General features: G+C 43.6%; 1 long non-coding RNA gene across 1 annotated transcript in view; it reads right to left on the minus strand.

The window, feature by feature from the left end:
- Positions 1–874: 874 nt before the first annotated feature.
- The window catches only part of LOC128097910 (uncharacterized), a 119879-nt gene continuing 97951 nt past the window's right edge, over positions 875–22802 (minus strand). Inside the window, exon 3 of the long non-coding RNA XR_008214018.1 lies at positions 875–2114. This is a non-coding gene — a long non-coding RNA (uncharacterized LOC128097910). The remainder of the gene's footprint in view (positions 2115–22802) is intronic.

The following is a 22802-nucleotide window of genomic DNA, read 5'->3' on the forward strand; positions in this document are numbered from 1 at the left end:
TGGGAAGTATTTGAAACATGGCCAGCAGTACTTGCTGAAAAGGTGAATGAATGAATGAATGAATGACACTTAATCTGGACCTCACAAGGCATTCCAGACAGAAGTAAAAAGCTTATTTTTTTTTTAAATGGGGTCGGAATCAAGGAAGGATGTCAGGATAAGGCCTAGGCTAAGGAAATAAACAGTTCTGAGTTCAGAAAATTCTGGCTCCAATCATTGTTGGCGAAGTCACTTTGGGCAAATCAGCTACTCTGAACTTTGCCGATGAATTGTGGGGATTGGTACAAGTTGCTACCTCTTGGTGCCTCTACTTCCCTCAAAGTAGTCAAGTGCTAAGAGCAACACCATTGCCCATGGCAGCCACAGACGTGGTAGGGTGACAGGGAAACTAAAATCGTATTTAATTTTAATTGATTGAAGTAAAGCTTTATATTTTAAATTGGCAATGCAAGTGAGACTAGAAAATAACATTTTAGAAAGTTTTAATTATCTTTGACAATTTCATACACTGATCATATCCATCTTCAACTCCTCCTTCCCACTCCCCAAACACCTCCCAACACTCCCTTCCACTTTCATGTCCTCTGCTTTTCTCTCCTTTCTTTCTTTCTCTCTCTCTTTCTTTCTTTCTTTCTTTCTTTCTCTTTCTCTCTCTTTCTTTATCTCTCTCTCTTTTTCTGTTTCTTTCTCTTTAATTTTGTAACCCATTGAGTCCAATTAGTGCTGCCTGCCGGGATATTGGCTAAATTTTTTTTTTCATTTTTCTTTATTAAGGAATTTTCTACTCACTCTACATACTATCCACAGATCCCCCTCCCTCCTCCCACACCCAGCCCTCTTTCCCAAGCCACCCCACATCCCCACATCCCCCAAATCGAGGTCTCCCATGGGGAGTCAGCAGAGCCCAGCACACTGAGACTAGGCAGGTCCAAGCCCCTTCCCACTGCACCAAGGCTGTGCAAGGCATCACATCACAGGCACCGGATTCCAGAAGCCTGCCCATAGACCAGGGACAGATCCCGATCCCCCTGCCTGGGTGCCCCCCAAACAGTTCGAGCCAAACAACCGTCTTCTGTATCCAGAGGGCCTCGTCCAGTCCTATGGGGGCTCCACAGCCACCAGACCACAGTTCATGGGCTTCCACTAGTATGGCCGGTCATCTCTGCACGTCTTCCCATCATGATCTTAACGTACCTCGCCTGCAGTATCTCTCCTCTTATTGGAATGACCTTGTCCAGGAAACCACAACTGTTGAGTTCATGAGTGCTATGATCATGTCGTGTCCAACAGAGAGCATCTCACAGTGCTTTGGCTCTTACATTCTTCCTATCCACTCTTCCATAATGTTCCTTGAGCTTTGGGGGTGGGGTGTTGATATCAATGTCCCAATTTTGTCAGAGAACTCTACATTTATTTATTCTTAGCACTTGAACCAGTTATGGGTCTCTGCATTAACTGCTTCCCACTTCCAAAGCTTCTCTGGTCGAGGTTAAAAGCCATACTAATTTATGGATTATAAGCATAACTATTTAGAAGGTAGTTAGATAATGTGTCCTTTTAGCAAAACAACAGTAGTGGGTTCCCTACCCCCCAGGGTGTATGATCTCCCCAGCCGTGGGCCTTTGACCAGGCTCCAAGTATCAGGTGTGAACTACCCCCCCCACACACACACACACTTTGGAACAGGCCTCAGATCCCATCAGAAAGTGTTTGGTTGCTCCCATAACCTTCATGCCACCATTGCCCACTGGGAACGTCTTCCCTGGCAGGTTGGTATAGCAGCATTCACAGTTCACCACTTAGCGATATCGTCAAAGACTTGTGTCCCGCAGGTGCCTGCATTTACACCTTCTGGCACTGGGGAAGCTGGCCAGCAGAGAAGTTTGGGGGTCGGTTCCAGCCATTTCTCTTTGTCCTACAACAAAGGTGTGTAGGTCGTCACCACTTGGTATCTCAACATATAGCTATGGTGTGAAGTGAAAAACAGTAGAAATAGACTTTGTTGTTCTGGGACCGTCTGCAGCCTTTCTGACCAGTAACTCAGGAAGAGAGTTCCCATACCTGGCACCAAAAGTTTCATTTAGTAACCTGTGTCCTCTGGAGAAAATGTCCACCTATGAAAAGGAAATTATTTTTTTGTATCAATTCATGTACTGAAATTCTAAGTGTGTTTGGAATAACAACTTAGGTAAATTATCTACAATTCTTACCCTACATTTTATGAAAGCTAAAATGCTGATCACATGTTTTCAATGAAAATTAGCATCTAAATTGAGATGTGCTATAGGTATACAATACCTATGACTTTGAATGACTTGATATTAGAAACGGGGATGAAATATCTTGTTAACACTTTTATACTGGTTATATACTTACTGGCAAAGTAGGTTATTAAAATCAATTGCATCTGTTTCTACTTTTTAATGTGGTTATTTAAAAATCTAAAATTAGACATATGTCACACATATTCTACCTGGACAATGGTTTATTATATTTCAAGTATCATATAAAATATAAACAGCATTTATATTATTATTGATATTTGCTTCAATGTGTTTTATTTCTTATTATTGTATGTATGTATGATAAGTGTGCGTGGGTATGGATGTGTCACAGCATCCACGTGGCAGTCAGAGGACAACTTTCTGGAGTTAGCGATTGCCTTCCACCTATACACGAGATCCAAGGATATAACTCAGGTCATCAGATTTGCACAGCGTGCACTTTTACCCACTTAGCCATCTTGCCAGTGCCCTGTTTTTATTATTTTATTTATTGTATAAAATCTTATAAAGATAAAATGTGATACTATGTGAAGCTCTTAGCATGCATTAAGGGCGCGGGGGTGGAAGCTTTGCATTGGTGAATATAAGGCATTGTGTGTTCATGGAACAGTCCTAGTGGGTGACGGGATTGGACATCCAAATGGGGAAGGGGCAATGTAAAAGTTTGGAAAACCAGGCAGAAGAGTTGGTGCTTAATTCTCTGTGCAGCTGGGAGCCACTGGAGCACATGATCTGAGATGTGTTTTAGAAAGATAACTCTGACAGTGTGTATCCTCGGGGGGGGGGGGGGGGGGGTGGGTTCCAAAAAATTCTCGGGCACTCAGAGTTCAGTCTGCTGAGCAGGTTGGGTGATCAAGCTGGAAAACGCTGTCGGGAGTTACACACTAAGTCTCAGCTTGAGTGATGAGTCTGGTTTCATGGAAGGCTCCTAATCCAACACTGCGGCTAATTCTAAAAGAGCACTTCTGAAAAGTGACAGCATCGTTGCCTTAAATAAATCACTTTCCACGGTGACTACTGTATGCCGAGATGTGTGTGTGTGTGTTGATGTGTTTATGCAATCAAGCAAGTCATGGTCATCTAGTTTACTTGTCACAACAAGGCAGTGCCCTGATCTCCAAACAGAAAGTGCCCTGATCTCCAAACCCTCATTTGTCCCATTTCCTGTTTTGTATTAATGAGCTCACTCTTGCCAAGAAGATCAGGAACACCCTCTCAGGCAGAGCTGGTCTGTGTGTTAGTGTGATAGGACACAATGTGTTCTACCTAGACATGTGTTATCTTGGTTTACAGCTTTTGAATAGTTAGGTATGCGGTTTCATAGACCTCCATTTGTGTCCTTGCCTAGGACCCCATAAGTATTAGGTGTGCACAAGGATCTAGTTCCCAATTCTGGAGAAGAGAGATGCTTAACTGTGTGTTATGGTGCATTATAATTAATTATAATGCAAGTACTGACGCTGAAAAGAATGGATGAAGGTCCATTGTGGTGGCTTTTATAATGTACTCTGTCTTAATGTGTATTTCATAGGACATTTCCCAAGACTAAGAATCCCTAACCATCAGTCAAATATGAGTGCACATAGTATATGTGTATTAGAGTAACTACTGTACCTCAAAACTATTATAGTTTAACTTTTGCTCTACAAAATGAAAGAAAACATTTTCGAGAGACTATGACATGACTGAAAGCATGGTACAGGATCCACTTTGGCATAAAGAATTACAGTGCTCCCTGTTGGTTACCCATATGGGGTCCTCCTCTTCTTGGAGTGGTGTTCTGATGCCCTGGACTCTTTGGGTGTTGGCTGTTGACTGACAGAGCAAAGCCCGCCCAATTCTCTAAGCATTGCCCATGGCTGACATGATTTAATTCCCACAAAAGGTCACTCTCCACCCCTACTCCACCCTATGGGCAGATGAAGCCTGGTCCCCTCCTCTCAAGGCAGGACATCTGTGTGGTGTTGTGTTGCACAGTTCCTGTGGGTGAGATCAGGAGACCGCATCTCTGCTGGAATTCTTCCCCTCACCCATCCTGACTCACTCGCTTCCCTATGGATGTTTCCTCATGGTACATTGAGTACATCTGGACACCTGAATTCCTGACTTAGTCTCTGTTTGTACAACTGACAAGACCATTAGGTTTAGTAAGGTGCAAGGAACGAAGAGTGAGTTCTTCCCATGTCGTCAACATACCCCTATTTTGGTGATTTTAGACTCTGAATTTAAAACTTCTCCATTAGGCATAAGGCATGCTGAAGGCCCTGCAGTGTGGAAAGGAGTGGAGGGGAGGTGGGCTTCATCATTTCTTCCTCCCACGGTCCTGCCCCAGGCTCCCCATGGAGTGGAATAGAGCTAGATAAAGAACAGCAAAGCTGCTCCTTCGTGGGTTCATCTGTGGTCCGACTCTGCTGGCCCCAGGTGGGAAGGATATCCAAATGCTGACTCTTCTTCCCTGTGCCTTTTAAACTCCCTAGAGACACTGTCTTAGTTTTTACTTCTGTTGTTTTGATAAAATGTCCCCCACAAAAGTAACCAAATAAAGAAAATAAAATAAAGATTAATTCGGCACACAATTCCAGGTTAGATCCATCATTGCAGAGAAGTCAAGGGAGCAGGAACTAGTCATAATCCACCCTTAATCAAGAACAGAGAGCAATGAAGTCATGCATGAATGTGTGTGCTCAGCTTCCTTTCCCTCTTCACTCATCGCAGAGCCCAGCCCATTAAGTGGGGCTGCCCGTATTCAGGGTGGGTATTCCCACCTCAGTTAACCCATTAAGAAAATTCTTCACAGGCACGGCCACTGGTCTTCCTAATCTAGACAATTCATTGAGACTCCTTTTCCAAGTGATTCTACATTGTGTCAAGTTGACAAAACTAACCACCACAGACATGTAGATGCACATGCATCACACCAGGAGTTAAGGGTGGAAGAGAGTGTGTTCGACTGCAATCCCTTTATGTGATGATGCTCTTTTCCATAACCACTATCCCACTCTCAGCTCCTACATGTAGTGGTATCCCGTTCCTTTCTGCCCAGGTCTCCTCATCCTAGGAAGGATACTGTCACTCTGGTGGGAAGCATTCCTCCTGAGAGTTCTATGTCTCCTCCCTCCAACTCTACATAGTGACCTCCTCCCCTGTGTTTCCCTTCTGTTTCTCTGCTCTGGTCTCTTTGGCTACAGCTCTGTCCCATAGGTTTTCCCAAATATGCGTGACGTGTCTTTCCTCATAGGGCACAGGCTAAGCTTTTGGGTGCATCATTATACCATAATTCTTACACGATTTACTGTGACACCGATGAATCTCTTCCCAAGAAAACAGAAGCACTACAGTCCTGCAACAGTTCTTTCTGAAATCCTTGCTGTCCATCACTTGATTTTCAGCCTCCCTGAGTCTAACAGACTCCAGGTCTTGTCGCCTCCTTTGCAACACAGGTGGTGGTCTACATCAAAGACCTGGCTAGTGTCATAACTCCTGTTGGAATATGGGGCACTTGACTCGGTTTTTGGCTTGTAGACTGAGCAGATCCAACATCCTATTCTCCATAATGATAATAACAGCTAAGTTTATATCATGCTTACTGAGGCTTCAGACCCTCTTCCAAATCTCTGCTGCATCAAGTCGCCTCAACCCTAGTAACACTCTCTATACCTAGTTGCAGCTCTTATCTTCATTTTACAGATGTGAAAACAAGGCACAGAGGAGTCAGTACTTCCCGGGGAATAGAACCCAAGTTCTCAGGTGGAATCCAGACAGCGGGTCCTGGCTCACCTTCCCTAAGTGACCTCTGAGTTAGTTGCTCCCACTGAGGGTGACCTTCCTGTGAGGTGCCCACTGAAACAGCCAACCACCCCCTGGAATTCTCCTTGAAACAGCTTGCTCCTTTTCCACCTGGAGTATCTTTAAACAAAACTGCCTGTCAGCAGTTGGCACATGGAGAGTCACTACCAGTTTTCTGTAAGTTTAGAAAGTATTTTGGGTTGTCTTGTGGAAAGTCTCTTTTTCCAGATCAGCAGCTTCTCTGGGTGATGAATGTCCCTAAACCCATATGCTCACTGGGGTGAGAACTCAGACCCCTGACTACACAGAATGGGGCCCTCTGTTTCCGCAGTTCAGGGTTGGAGAGAAAAGCTGTGCCCTTGGCCAAGGTAGCTGAGGGCCTTCCCACATCACAGGGAGAAAACAGTTGGATTTCTCTCTTACATTACTTTTCATCTATACTCTCCTGACCTTGAGAACTTTGTGGCATTATTACAATGTGAGCCAACTTACACATGGCAGAAGTCATCGAGGCTTTGAGACAAGAAGGCAGACTTAGCAGATATGTAAAGTAACTTCACCTCAAATTCTGCTTCAAATAACCAAAAGGTTAGAAAGATAAGTACATGATATAAAATTATACATATTGGGTTTGGGGTGGTTAGGTTGTTACTATGCAGCCCAGGCTGGCCTCAGATTTGCGTTGATCTTCTGCTTCAACCTTTCAAGTTGCTGGAAGTACAGGTATGAGGACCTGTACCTAGCTAAAACACTTGTTATTGAATATACTAGCAAACCTACATGTAGTCATATGCAATGTAGTAAATGTGCATTGGGCAGCAAGAAACAAATATGGCCAGCATAGTTAGAAAGGAAGCCAGAATTGTTGTTTCCCTGCAGTGGAAAAGCCCCACTGAGTCTCTGAGCATATGTGAGAGTTCTGTGGGTCTACTCAAGTGGAAACTGAATGAACCTGGTTACAGATAAAACTGGTATTTACACCAATAGATTGTATGATTCTGAGTTCAGATCTCTGGCTGTCCCATGAAACAATGTGAATTTTTTCTGTCCTTGCCTGTGACACAGGGAACCTGATTTCAAACCAGTCTAGAACTGATTGTCTTATTTCACAAGTAGGCCTGGGGCAGTCAATAGATGCCCGGAGGCCTGGAACTTAGCATGTTGCTCTTGAACACTCATCTACAGGGAAGGAAAACTCACAGGACAAAGAAAGAGAAACAAAAGAGACTGCAATCGCAGAGTAGACAGGAGCTAAAGCTGGGAAGTCGCCTGCCTGTGAGCTCCAGGTCTCTGTTATGGGCTATGCCCTCCTTGCCCAAGCAGGAAGCAGAGAGGCAGGCAGCCAGAGTGACTCCGTGCAATGCCAAGGTGGGATGAACCCTTCTGCCCTGTGATCTGCAACTGAAAATGGCATCTTGGCAGTGCATTGTCTGTTCCCAGGCTCTGCATAGAACATCACAGGATAAAGGCAGAACCTCAGCCCTGAGCCACAACCCCTAGGAACTTCCTGGTGAGCGCTTTGGGACTGGCAGAACCAGCCCCAAACATCCCCTCCTCCAAACAGGATAACCCTCAGGATTCTCAAGGAAGATGAACTCTGTAACATCTAACAAATGGCGGTAAGTGTTGTGCCTAATGATTCTTGGGTGGAGTGCCTCGGATATGTGGTGTGTGTGAGGCTTTGTGGAGCCCATTTGTCTGATCTATTAGTCACCACTGTATGCCAGGCACTGTGTTTGCTAGGTTCTTTGCTGTTTGTTGTCTGAAACCTTTCGACAACCCCATTCTACAGCACACCCTTGACCTGGGTAGGGTGGCCTCCCATTTGCAAAAAGCAAGACAAAATCATCAGTCTTATCACCTACCTAAAAATCTCTCCAATTTTTGTGGGGTCGGAAAGTTTTTCCATCTCATATACACTTGCAACTCCATACTTAATTACAAACATGGGGCAAGAGAGGACAGTGAGAGCGGCCCTGAAAAGCAGCCCTGAGACCCGGGTTCTGGTCTGGCTTTGTGATCCTGACCAGGTTTCATGCCTATGGTAGTGGTCGGCACATAGTGATGGCCAGTAAGAGACAGTGTCTCATACCCATTGTTGTATGCATACCTGACCAGGTACTCAACATTCCATACATCGTGGTCATTATCACCAAGTCCCAGATGCGAATGGGACCCTGCTCCTCTGCATGGTGAAGACGTGCATGCCCAGCCTGGTGACAGAGAGTGTCCAGTGTCGCTGAAGACAAATGTGAAACATTCTGAAGGTAGAGAGTAGTACACATGTTTTAGGACAGTTTCCATTTTGTACCCATGTCAATACTTCATACACTGTTGTGCTGTACTGTGGGTGGTGTAAGGGGCCTCTGATTTGTATAAGATTGGTATAGAAGCAAGTGTTGGTTCTAATCATCATGTACACAATGAAATATGGTAATCTCACTTCCCAGAATTTATGATGGACTGTGATTCAAAAGATCCGGGCAGAATCACTCAAAAACGACTTCCTTGCTTTGAAAGCCCTCCTTGTTGATGCTGAGCCCATACTTGACTTAGTCGCTAATCCTCATGTTTCTCTCTCTGGGATGGGGAGGAAAATCCGATGCAGTGTTTTATTTTGTTAACCTCCTCCTGTGCCTCCATCCAAGATCCTGCTCATCCTGTGAGCCAATGGAGGGAGGCATCCTTACAGCTCCTTGTGCTATGGTGCTCAGCGAGCCTCCAGTGTCCCTGGCAACATGGAATTAACCACCATCTCCTAGCAACCTCCTCAAATGCTGTCCTAAAGATACTTCACAGCAAGCAGGGGAGATGCCAAAGACAAAGGTGAGAGATTACAGTTGCAGGAAGAAATAAAACCATGCTTCGGAGGCAGACCAAATTGAAGAATGGAAGACAGATTTTAAAACCTTCCTTTGAAGACGGCAGTGGGGATACACCATAGCATGAGTGCACTGGGAATCACATCCTTCTATGAAACTTGGCTGTAATGGCAGCAGCGGAGGGAGAGAGCAGCAGGTTGGGCTCTCAGATCTTTCCTTTGTCTGCAAGACTTTATGACACATAGGCTCCTTTCGAAGCACTTTGATGGAAGTGATGTATGGAGTGGTGTATACATTATGTACACACATGAGCTTCACCTATCACAAACATTCAGACAACGGTTAATGCATATGCTTAATATGGCAAGAATTACCATCTAGATATCCCTCAGGCTTTTCAACCTTCGAATCTTTAAGAACTTATTAACCTTTATTTGACCTCTGACCTTCTGCCTTCAATGCCTGGTCAGCTCAGGGAATCACAGGACTCATATCACCTTGGCTATAAAATGCAGCCTCTTGATCTTCTGTCGTCATCTCCACACCCATGGATGGTTAACTGACCTCATCACTATCCAGACTCCTTTTATGGGAAGGCATAGGGGCATTGGTAGCCCAGACTCTCATCTTTGCGTACCTGACCCCTGTCTGTGGTCTGACTCTTCCCTTTCCCAGCCAGGGTCTATAGGAGTCTTTCTAGAGAGCAGTCACTGTGTGTTCAAATGTCTTCAGTAAGTTTGTTCTTCCTGATGTTCTTTGCTCCATGTCATCGCTGTCCAGAATCCTTCACCGGTAACTTCTACCCAACCTGTAAGACACTTGCTTCATGAAATACTCCCAGGCTCTACCTCTCCGGCTAAACTCCCACAGGCGGCTTCAGCAGTTTCAGCATTCTGCACATCCACACTGTAAGCATTCACTCTTTGAAACCGAATCTGCTGCCTGAGCCAGGGTGTAGGCTGTCTACCTGAGAGAAGGTGTGGGGCTGGGCTTGGGGTTCAATGGTAGATAGAGTATTTTCCCGGCATGCATAAGGCCGTGGGTTTGGTCCCTAGCACCACGAGAAGAAAAGAAGAGAGGAAAGGAGGACACAAGAGGTGGGAAGGAGAGGGCAAGGGAGGTAGGGAAAGAGAGAGGCTGGGATTAGGGATGTTCCTGTATCTACTACCTAGCAGAACCGTGGCCCACACTAGTGACTTAAACACTTCAATTCATTCATATTCTCTGGCTCCAGACATAGATAGCATTGATCTAGAGCAGAACACAACCATGATCCAAACATCTAAATCTGTTTGATGAAGACAAACAGAGGTAGGCAGAAATGGAAGCCCTGTGCCCTAGACACATGCTAGGGCTTCGGGCTGCCGCTGTATGTGGCCGACACTGAGCTGGAGCAATCCAGCCAATGCTGACACACTGCCTTTGAGGCTGAGCCATTTTGACAGGCATCTCTTTCCAAGTGAAAACTGTATATGGCAGATGCTGCATTAAGGTAATTAATTTATACAAATGTAATCGATTTCTCTGTCTGCTTTCTTTCCAGCAAATGGTTCTATACAAAGCCAAGCTGAATGCTTTGGCTTGACAAGATGCCTTTTTCTGGGATGGCAAAAGAAATGCTCTAGAGATCTTGCCACAAATCTCTAGATATTACCATATAATGCTGATCAGTTTGCATTGGCTCCCACCTCCATAGGCAACTCAGTTCCCTTGCAAACCTCCCTTGCTCTTGGTCTTATTCCGTCCATCTGCAAAGTGAAGATGGGTTAGGTTATCTCTAAGATATCTCTCCAGCCCTTAAATTTCAAAGTTTCAGGATTCTTTGTTCTGTCTTCTACCTGAGCTCTTGAAAAGTCAATGGGTGGCACTGGAAAACTGGCAAAATAAATTAATTTGGGGATTATTCTTTGTACAAAACTAATCCTTTCTTGCTTCATAGGATTTACTTCTATATCAAACCCCCTGGCTTCTTCGAAATAATTTGATCACAGTCCTTGACTTGCATACCCGACCTTTGTTACACAAAGCAACACATATTTTCATGACAAGTCACATGACTGGTGGTACCCAATACAAAATAAAAATGCCAGACTCTGGTTTGAAAGTTAACAAGAATTTCAGGTAGTGATAGCAGAGCGTTAATCAAGACAGAGCCTTGTGTGAGCAACAGGCCCTGAGAAACTGTCAGCCCTGTTCATCTACACTAGTCTCCACATACCTCAGTTAGGTAACTAGTGTTAAATATGTATGATCATTTCCATGATGCTCCATGTAAACCTGATGATGAGGAATAGAAATGCATGGGAGAGAAGCACATAGGCTAACATTGGACCATGATCTAAGTTCCTATATGTACATTCAATGGAGAGTTCAGCCTTTGGGGCCATGTGTAGCTAGACTCACTGACATGACCATGTCTGATCCTCTGGACTGCCTGGCCACACAGTTTTCCCTCAGTAAAACAAGGACCCTTGATTTTGACATCAGAAATCTGTGACTCTTTGCTTACTTTCTGACCTCAAGACTCATCTCCCTGGCCATGTTTTTTGACATGTATAGAAAAGTGTTCATGTTATGTGTGCCAAGCTCACTGTGTCCTTATAAACAGCATGCTGGTGCCATCAGATCCAGAGTCAAAATTCAAAAGACCCAAATCTCGAAAGCCCATCTCATGTACCTCCAGGCAATGACTCCTAGTTCCTATAGGGTGACCACTAAACAGACTTTTAATGATCTATATTAAACTTGTTCATCTTTGAATCTTAAATAAATTGGATTATGCAATGTGTATGCATCTGACTTCTCGGGCTCTGTATTAGGCTTTGAAATTCAGACGCATTCCCTCTGGTTCACGGTGTTCTGTTCACTGCTGTAGCACACCTGAGGGGTCTTTCTACAGGTGATGGACATACTAACAGGTCTCCCTTGTGGCTGTTTATGGAATTTTGTAATTCACTAAACATCTCCACCATTTCTGATTCTCAAAATTTTATTATGATTGAAAATCTATTCACTCTCTTCAAATTTATGAACAATGAGCTGGAAATGCCCTCATTTAGGGTTTCCACAAACCTTAGACACTCTTCCTTTATACCCAAAGTGAACAATGGGCAGAGGATAATGTTCCCATTCCTCTTTCAGCTCAGCTTCAGGGTGACATGTCGGTCACAGGTGAGACTTTCCAGGCAATAGAAAAAGCCCATGAGTCATTATGACCAAACCCAAATAATGACAGGGCAGATGGCTTCTGGGTTTATAGGGAGAAAATCCTTCCTTCCAAAGCTCCCAACCTCTGTGATAAGCCTAGAGCTTTATGTCATGGTTGCTCTAAGCAACTGTATCCATTCATTCCCCTTCCCAGGATTGGCACATGTCACAAGACCCTGTTCTGGCCAAGATAATAGGAAAGGCATTCATCTGGGAAGCTCTTGAAAAGTTTTTCACTCAGGTAATAAAAAAAAATCTACTAAAGGGGTCACTGATACCTTTGTAATTAGAACTGTCAATATTACCTTGTAAGAATACGACTCACAAACATGCTGCCTGGGACAACCTAAGAGACTTGCCGAAGCCACTCAACAAGCCTACGTAAGGACAGACTGAGGCTCAAGATTGCGTGATTCACAGCCTTTTGTGTTACATCAGTGTTCCAAAGTGCTCCGTGCTGCAGCTAGAAGGGAAAAAACCCTCACCTTTTCTTTCCTATTTACAACACAAGAGTCATCTCAAATATCCATGTTTCTCTGAGAACCTTTGAAATACTCGTGGCTATTAAAACCACACCTCTTAGAACCTAAACACCTTTTCTACTACTTAGATTATTTAAGGTATGCTGCTCAAGCCATTTGTCTGCCTTTCAAAGATTTCTTTGTAATTTTTTATTATGTGTTTGTGGGAGGTTATGTGCATGTGAGTGCAGTTGCCCACGGAGGCCAAAAGAGGGCGTTGGATTTACCAAGAGCTGGATTTACTGGTGGTTGTGAGCCATCCGACCTGAATGCTATTGAACTGAAGTCCTCTGTAAGAGCAGCATGCACTCCTGACTACTGAGCCATCTCTCCAGTCCCTGAGCCATTCCTTCCAGGGAAAAAATGATTGTACGGTTTTAAGATGGAGCTACAACCCTTGACCAGCTTTTATACTTTCATATGTGAAGGTCCAAAGGTCTAAAGATTGGCTTGCTTATTTAGTGCTGTTATTGTCCAATTCTGCATGTTTCTTTGTAATTTAAAAATAATTCTGACTGGAAGATGTATTAGACAGAAGTTAATTTTCTCATTTGTTGTGGCACATAAGAAATAGGGCAAAGGTTTAATTAGTTTTAGGAAATTCCTATCTTTGAATACAAAACTCTGTCTCTGTCTCTGTCTCTGTCTCTGTCTGTGTGTGTGTGTGTGTGTGTGTATACCCACAAAGACATGCAAACTTACCCAACTTTTTAAAAATAATTTTATTTAGTTGAATGAAAACTATGAAATATTAACAGTGTCTATATCTGGGTGGTAGAAATGTGACTCATTTATATTTTATTCCTTCTTGTATGTCTCAACTTTCTACCATGATGGGGTTAATTTTTATAATCAGAAATTAAAATCAATTCTTTTGAGATACTCCTGCTTAATTCCTAAAAGAAATGTTGAAAAACCCACAGAGACTTGCTCAAACCAGTTGCCACAGTTGAAAAATGACTCATATGTATGCAAGCCTGTTTCCCATGGTAATTGCCCCTTTTTTTCCCACCTACAACTCAAAATTCATCTTAAATACCAACTTTTTTCTGAGGACCCTTAAAATACTTATGTAGAGAGAGCCCATCGGAAAATCCATGCAGATAGTGCTAGGTTGCAAAGCTGTCCCTGAATGGATGTCTTATGGGTCAAATATTTCATTTTTAGTAACTCTGGAAATACAATTTCCAAAAATACTTTATGTATAACTATACATATAGGTGTATATATAACTATTTTAAACTAATAATATATTAGTTTTCTGAGATGGACTACTTGGATTGGATTGGGCAATTTTCCTTAGTTGAGATTTGTAACATCCTTTCTGAGGAGTTTTGTTCCTTATCCTTTTTATATCTAAGCCAGAGTCTTTTACTCATAGTGGGGTATACATGAGGAGGGTGTATCAAGCTTATGAGGGTCAGGACTCTGATCACAGACTCCAGAACCAGAAAAGCCTTAAAAAAAAAAACTTCTCATGTCTTCTTTTCAAAAAGACATTTCTTGATTGAGACCAATGCACGACCCAGATGCATAGGAATGAGAATCAGATTCCACCCCTTGTTTGATGAACTAGAGAGAATATCCAGCCAGGTTTAAATGTCTACAGTCGCAGGAGCCACTATGGAGATCATTATGGTCTCCTTGATGTTGATACAACCATCTGTCACAGAGAAGGAGAGAGCAAGGACAATGGGGCTGTCTTCTGGATGGTATGTCTTGCTCTGGGGGGTGGATGCCTTTGAGTGTTTCAAGTGTCAGACAGCCTTGAGTTGAACTGAAGGGCTTTGGAGTCAAACAGCTCTCGTTCAAATCCCAGTTCTTCCACTGACCCACTGAGTCACTTTAAGCATTTTGTTGGGTCACCCCCACCTGGGAGGGTCCAATATTCCGTAAAGCTCCATAAAAGCACACAGGTGAGAGAGAGCAGCCAATCTTTACAGAATTAAAGGAAACTGTAGTGATGCCATGAGCCTAACGTCCTCGAGAGAGGCTACGCACATCTCTGGGAGCTTAGCCAAAGTTGAGGGGCTGGCCTTGCAACTTTATACGTTCATCTCTGTTTTGATATTTCATTACAACCCAAGTTCCATCAGAAACAGTTGAATAACCTGCAGGTAAGATGCACTGTTAGCCGTCACCAGTTGATTATACCCATAAGGTTTCCAGAAAATTCTGAATTTATTGCTATCTCTTCACATTCAGTGAATAGGTAAACAAGGTTTTATAGATCCATTGGGAGAAAGTAAAGGTAAAATATTTATTTTATTTTATTTATTTATTCTTCTCTCATACAATATATCCCAGCCACAGCCTCCCCTCCCTCTCCTCCTCCTACCCCTCCCCACTTCCCTTCTCCCCCAGATCCACTGCTCTTCCATTTCCCTTCAGAAAAGAGCAGGCCTCCCAGTGATATCAACAGAACTTGGCATAACAAAAATGTAATAAGAGTAGGACTATACCTTCATATCAAGGCTGGACAAGGCAACCTAGTAGGAGGAAACAGGTCCCACAAGCAGGCAAAAGAATCAGAGACACCCCCACTCCCACTATTAGGAGTTCAACAAAAACCCCAAGCTAGAGAACCACAGCGTGTATGCAGAGGGCCTGGTGTGGACCCACGCAGGCCCCATGGTTGCAGCTCAGTCTCTGTGAGCCCCTGTGAACCCGGCTTAGTGAGCCACATTCTTCTGGTGTCCTCGAACCCTCTGGCTCCTACAATCCTTCTTCCCCTCCTCTGCAGTTCCCTGAGCTCCGCCTAGTGTTAAAGTCAATGAAATGATTCCTAACGATATTCTGCTATGCTGGTGGGCTCAAGACAGAGCCCACTTGTCATCAGAAGGGCTTCCTCCTGCAGCTGATGGGAGCAGACACAAGGCAAAACATTGAAAGAGGAAATATAGATGATAACTAGTTAGCACTCCTTAACATGTGAGGCAGTGCAGCACACTAGGACTGATGTTGTGAGGGATATTTCCATCTTGGTGCAAGAAAACATTGTATACTAGCAAACAGTGAATGGGATCTAAGGCTTTGGGGTTGTTTGAATGAGAAGTGTAACCCACAGGCTCCATGCTTTGTGCCTAGTTGGTGACTGTTTGAGGACACTTAGGAGGTACCAGAGGACGCACACCACAGGGACAGGCTCTGAGGTGACATCTTCCGGCCCTACTTCTAGCTTGCTCCCTTCGCTTTGTGTCACATGTGAGCATGTGAGTGCTCGTCTCCCGCCTCTGCCACCATGCCTGTCGTTTGCTGCCACACTTCCCTCCATGTCGAACCCTTACCCTCTGGGATAGCAAGCCAAATAAACTCTTCTTCTGTTCTGTAAGCTGTTTGTGGTTATGGTGTTTTATCACAGCCACAGAAAAATGGTTGCTACAGTCCTGGAGATGCTAGACAAGGAGAAGATTGAACTGGTTTCATTTAACATTTGACTCAAAGTTCCCGTGATGATACCCGAATACAATCTTCCTCGCTTTTCCTCTGCTCTTTGTAGTTGGTAAAGGCGTATTTCCAGGAACTCTCTCCTCTGTGGTTTCAGCACAGCTACTGGTAGCTCTAGGTTTAAAACTACAGGAGATCCCCTGCTGTTTCTCAGAGTTCCAGAAGAAGTCAAAATCATCTCAAGAGGATTTTTTTTTGTAATTACATACACACCAAGAGACATTAAATTTTATATAGAAAGGTTCAAGAGGTAGAGGAACTAAGAAAATGATAAAGACAAAGGAAGTTGGAAGAATTGCATTACCCAGTATCAAGAATGACTAGAATCATCAGCACAGTATATTTTGGCAAAAGGAGAAGAACACAGGTCAATGGAATGTATCTCTGAGGGCATTCAGAAACAGTCAAATAGGGCTATTTGACTCTTGATTTGAAAAAAAAAAACAATGTCAAGAAACTCACCTATCTCAGAAAAGATTGGAATCCAAAATATACAAAGAACCCTCAAAACTTAACAATAAGGAAACAACTCATTTTTTTAAAAAAAAAAAAAAAAAACAGGCAGAGTTTAGAGATTTTTAAAGCAGAAATAAATTGGCAAATAGGCTCATGGGAAGATGTTTAACATTATTAGGGAAATAAAAATTAAAATTAATATTCTGATACTAGACTAAAAGAAAAAAATCCTGCTCCTAAATATGGTACAGTTAGGATTCCCACCAGGTGCAGATGAGGGGCATAATCACACCACTACATTTACATTCTAGCATGCTGTAGGATTTACAGGAGCAATCCTACTTCTCATCAAAGCTTCTCTGAAAGTCTGTCTCAGCTTCCCCTTTGTCATATCAAAATAATGACTGCACCAGTTTTACTGAGTTATTAAGTAAATAAAGGTATATGCAAATATTCCAGTTCATAACAAGAATGTACAATTGATTTGACTGCCTTGTGGTTAGTAACCTATGATATGTCTGAACTCTCTCATGTCTTCTTTTTCTCAAAGTGTGAGCACTTCCTAAATTTGGAATAACCTAAAGCTGAGAGCAGAGAGATGAGAAGGGTCACACAGTGTCACAAGGGATGCTCCTGAGATATGGTAGCCTTCAACAAACAGAAAAGTCTGTTTATTAGATATATTTTATTCCCATAATCTAGTGTAAGTACCTTCAAAAATCTTTAAGATAAATAGATATATTCTCTCTGCCTCCCCATAGTTCTGTATCCCCAACATCCTATGACTGTGCCTTCTCCATGGACATCATAACTAACTAATGAGATAGACAACAATGGAGTAGTCATTTACAGATGTGTTAGTTTGGGGTTGATGTCTGCTTTTGTTGTTTTGTTTTTTACCGCCGTGATACAAACCTGTAAGAAACCACTTAAAAGGATGAAAAATGAAGTTAAGTCACAGTTTCAAAGGTTTTAGTTCAAGGTCAGTTGCACCATATCTTTAAGCTGGAGGTAAGACAGAATATCAAGTACGAGTATGCCTCATGGTGGCCAGGAATAAGAGGAGGACAACAGGATGAGGTCAAAGGCAAGATATACCCTTGAAGGCCACAGCCTTCCGACCAGGCTCCACTTAGTTCCACAATTCTACCACCTCCAAATAGTCTACAAAAGTTCTGAATCTATCTATCATTGGATTAAACCATTCATTAGGTTAGAGCCCTTGTGGTCTAGCTGTCTCTGGAAATGCTGCTGTAAGGGACATGCAGAGGTGCACTTCACTTATCTCCTAGGTGTCTCCCAATCCAATCCCATTGAGAATCAAGACTGACCACCACCATGTACTTGCTCTTTTATTCAACTACCACTTGCCTACTGGTTGCTAGGCCTCAAAGGCAATCCTAGGGATACAAACCCAAATCAGTCTCCATCTTAACCACACCCTGAGAACAGGATTATGGGCTGTAATATGCCTGTCACTCATAGATTCTTAATAAATCCCATGTAAAGGAAATGCAACATGAGGAAAAGAGGAAGATGGAGGTGCTAGAAGATGACTGGGGGGTGGGGGGTAGATGAGATCATTTTGGACCTCTTGACCCTCTAAGAGAGGTGTCAGGGCCACTGCTGAGAGTGAAAGTGGCCAGAGGGGTGTTCCTAGTAAGGAAAGTTGATCAGGAGTGAAGAGGTAACACACAGCAGCACCAGGGATGGCCTGGGCAAAGCTGGATAACATGCCTTGGGATCAGTGTAGCAAGGCTTTGAACTTTCCTTCGGGAATCCTTGGCAGTCCCAGAGAGCAAGAAATAAAGGCTGATGGGAGTTGCTGAGGGCTGGAGCTGGCACACAAACAGCAAGACAAGGTGGCACCAAACTTTCTAACCATCCAACACTCCCATATCTGATTTATGAGGTTCACAGTGTTGGATGCCTAATACAGCCGCCTTGTTCAAAAAGGATATTCTCAAAAGTCTTGCTCAGTGAAGACATCAGTTTCAGTCATACGGACCGGCACTCTCATCTTATCTAAAGGCATAACCACAGTGTGATGGAAGAACTATTCTTGGAGATCAAGGCCTGAATGTTTCCTTCAAGCTCTTTGATTTTCTGGGGGCACGTGGGAGGTTGTGGAAGAGAGCAGGCAATGCGGCAGCTGGAGGGAGAATCAAGGGTGTCATTAGTTATCAATGCCCTACAAAGCCTGAGATGTGTTATCATCTCCCAATTCCTCCAGCTTCATCACAGTACTCCTAAAATCTTTGCATCAGCCGAATTACCTTGGGGGCCAGTTTAATCAGTCTTCTACTCCCGGTCATGACTAGGTCTTACTCTCTTTTGAATTCATGTATGTACATATATATGTATACATATACATACACACAGAGACACACATGTATATTATAATATATATTGCTAAATACAACCTGCTTAGTCCATATAATGTTACTTGAACGCATATGTTCAGGGTTGACCATCTAGTATTGGATAACCAGTCAGTGTGCTCTTTCCTGGAGAAGACTATTTCTCCCACTCTCAGCATTCAAAACACTTATTGAGTGACAACTGTATGTACTTACTCTGACCCAGGGTAGATACTCCTACATATTAGGGACACTAATGAGTAACAAGTAATATGATTATACAATCCAGGTCACAAACTACAGTGTATTCTATGAAATAAAATTATAGAAGGTTGCTGGAGGGCCTGTGTGGTGATTTGAAAGAAAATGACTCCCAAAGGGAATGGCACTATTAGGAGGTGTGGTCTTGCTGGAGGAAGTCTGTCACTGTGGAGGTGGGCTTTGAGGCCTTATACATGTTCAAGTCACACCCAGTGAGACAGATCACTTCCTGCGAGTCAAGATGTAGGACTCTCAGCTACTTCTCCAGCACTATGTCTTCCTACATGCCACCATGTGCCACAATGATGATAATGAACTAAACCTCTAAACTGTAAGCCAGCCCAATTAAATGTTTTTCCTTTATAAGAGTTGCTGTGGTCATGGTGTCTCTTCACAGCAATAGAAACCCTAACTAAGACAGCCTGGGAAAGCCCAGGGGGTGAAAGTGGGACTCATGTGGTAAAATGGAAGCCTGAAGTCACCCTTAAGGTACAAGGACTTCACAGGATGAAAAGCACAGAGTTCTGTGGCCCATACACCTCTTCTTCCCTCTGAATCCCACTGTATCCAGTATAGTAGGCAGCCAGCAGTGAACTTTGTCAGCTGATGGAAGATATGCCAGCCAGTGAGTGTTTGGTGGATCTGGGCCAGTAACTGACACTTTTTGGGCTTTAAAGCCTTTATCTTCAAATTTCTATAATTTCCCCAGGGCCAGGCTTCTGGAGCTTCGTGGGAGTTGGAATCAACCTATTGGAATCTTCTAGAATGATTTTCAAAGAACTCTCTTGTCTCCAGACATCCTGATTGAACTGGTTGAAGATGCAGCCTAGGAACCAGGCTTCATAAATCTCCCCCAGGCATTTCCAATGTACAGCTAAGGCTAAGAGTCACTAGCTGGAGGGATCTTGAGTGGCTCCTCTGGTTGGCTGCAGTAGTCAAGTTCTGTGGCAATGACTGCCAAAGATCTTGAAGTCATGAGTCTGCATCATTGGCTTCTAAATCAAAGCGATCCAAACTCTAGCTGAAATTGATTCTCTCTTCAGCAGGCCTCCCAGAATGCATCCATGTTTCAATCTGAGTGCAGTTCACCTTGCTGGGTAAATATAGAATATTATGAATATATTATATTATGAATTATGAATACAGAATATTATGGGATGTGACCCAACTTGAGCTCTCACTGCAGTACTTCACAGAATTTGACTATGATCAAAGTTCCTTTCCAGAGTCTGTGGGTCCCGCTGATAGCATCTGTTACCATTTTGTTCAGAACTTAGAAGCAACACAAAGCCAGTGCCAGGAGCATGGGCTGAAGACACTCTTCACTCTGACAGTTGGCCTGGGTTGCTTTTCAGAGTTAGTGGAAGCTAGAAGCTAAAACCTCTGGTTTTAACATCTTCTTTTTATTTTGTCTCAGGCTTAAGGGCATTCTGTAAACGTTTCCCATCTTGGCATGGGCTCAGGTAGAAGTCTACAGTCCAAGGTCATCTGGTTAGCCTAGGACTTGGCCACAGGACTAACCCCTGGTTTGTGAGAGCCAGCAGCCTTCTGCCTTGATTATGGTGACTCTCCACCTCCCTCCCTTTGTCACTCTCTGATAATGTCGCCGACTCACACCAGTTTTGACCAGCCAGAGCCAGCACTCCACTTAGGCAGAAGACGATCACCAGAACATTATTATTTGGTACAAGTCGCACCTTTTCCAGAGGCCCCTTCACATCTTCATCCCCTAACCAAACACATACCTGCCTCAAGTCTTTCCACCAGTTCAGCTGAGAGGGCTGTGGTGTGTGAGTGGATCCAGAAAACCCTGGATCCTTGGATCAGATTTACACTCTGCCACCACCATTAAGTCTCTAAGTGAATCAACTCTCAGAGTCTCCATGCTTGTCAGTGAAGGAGAAATCACACCCATCTACCCCAACCACTGCTGAGCTCCCCACACACGTGCATCAGAGTGACCTGGAGAGTTGGTGCTGTGCCTCTCCCTCATACACTCAGAGTGTCTGGCCACAGTTCTGGGGTGCGAACCAAGCATCTGCAGTCCCAATAGGCTTCCAGTGATACCTCTCAGAGTGGGGTTTAAACAGTAATGGTTGTTCTTTGCCTTATCTGAAAGAGAATCCAGCCTTCAGAAGATATGAACAGGGGTTGTATAACCAATCCAATTATTGTTTTCCTCATTTTAAACCCAGAAGTTCCTAGCTTGATTGTCACATCTGCAAAGATCATTGTATATCTAAGGATATCAAAGTTATCAAGTCGGCTCAAGGTGTTATCCACTCAAGATACCAAGAGTAGATGAGGATTTCTGATGTGTAGATGTTGATGTTCTGATGTCATTTCATGATGCAAATTCTCTTGTTTTATCCCCACTCTGTACCCAGTCTGCTCATTTCATTGGACGGGCTCATAGCAAAGTGACAGAATTCTTTCCCATCATCCCTCAGGCCTTTGTATCATTCCATGTCTCTTCTTCACCTGCACATCTCACACCCATTGCCTGGAATATTGCCTTTTCTCTTGTTCCCTAGTCAACACCATTTTTCCTTCAGACTCCAGCTCAGTTGTTACTGCAGCAGAGAAACCTTCCTACCCCCTCCCTAGACCAGATTCCATCAGATAGCTTCTTATAGCACTCTATCCCCACCATGAGACACTTGCAGTTTGATTTTGTGTCACATTTAAAACTTCATGTTTTCAGACCATTCTGTGGGATGGTAACAGTAAACCCATATTGTGGGAGATCATATCTGTCTTTTCTCAAACATTTCATACTCAGGCCTTGGTAGCATGGTATACCTTAAGTGCTCAATAAATTACGACATCTGGCATCTTGCAGTAGCTTCAGAGGAAGCTGCCGACCCAAGGTGGGGACCAGATGTGACTTCAGGTTAGTCTACAGGTGTGAGAAAAGTTCCATATCTCCTAGAAGCTCCATCATTTGCTACCTACCCCTGGGAAGACTAGTCCTGAACAGCTCTCAGACCTCCTGAGAGAAGTGCAATGGATGATGGTCAACACAGAAACTCACAACTGGTCAAAGTACAGAAAATAGGTGTACTCAGCCACAAATAGGATATCTGTATCACACTACTCTGTAAAGCTCATGAGCCACCACAGGAGAGAGGTGGAAAAGTTTCAGAGCCAGAGCTCAGGGAGCACCAGAGTGAAACGGTGTCTTCTAGAGACGACAGGATGCTGTACTCACAGACTCACAGCTGCTGTGGTCGCCTGCAGAAGACTTGCACAAGATGGAGCCAGTCAACATGCTAGCATGAGCGGTGGGGGGCATCAGGAGCCCCTCACTCCTAAGTGAGGAACCACTGACAGACAGTGGCTTCCAGGGGAAGAAGAGTCAGTTTTCTTTAGGAGTAGGTTGCCCACCTACTCTCCAGTGGATGAGACCACAACCAGTGTATGGACAGCACAAATTAGAGTCAATGGGGTTTTTGGATTTTTTTTAAGAGACATGAAGTCGGGGGTGTAGGGAGGTGCAGGTAAATCTGAAAGGAATTAAGGGAAGGAGTTGGAGGTAAATGTGATCAAAGTAATTGTATGAAATTTTCAAAGAATTAAAAAAGGTAGTAATGTGTTTGAATTGGGACATCCACATTGGAACTTTCCTATTGATTGTGAATTGATTCCTCCTGAAAT

The sequence above is a fragment of the Peromyscus californicus genome, unplaced genomic scaffold (assembly GCF_007827085.1).
Source record: "Peromyscus californicus insignis strain IS unplaced genomic scaffold, ASM782708v3 Scaffold_11__1_contigs__length_118956290, whole genome shotgun sequence".
In the NCBI taxonomy this organism is placed as follows: Eukaryota; Metazoa; Chordata; class Mammalia; order Rodentia; family Cricetidae; genus Peromyscus; species Peromyscus californicus.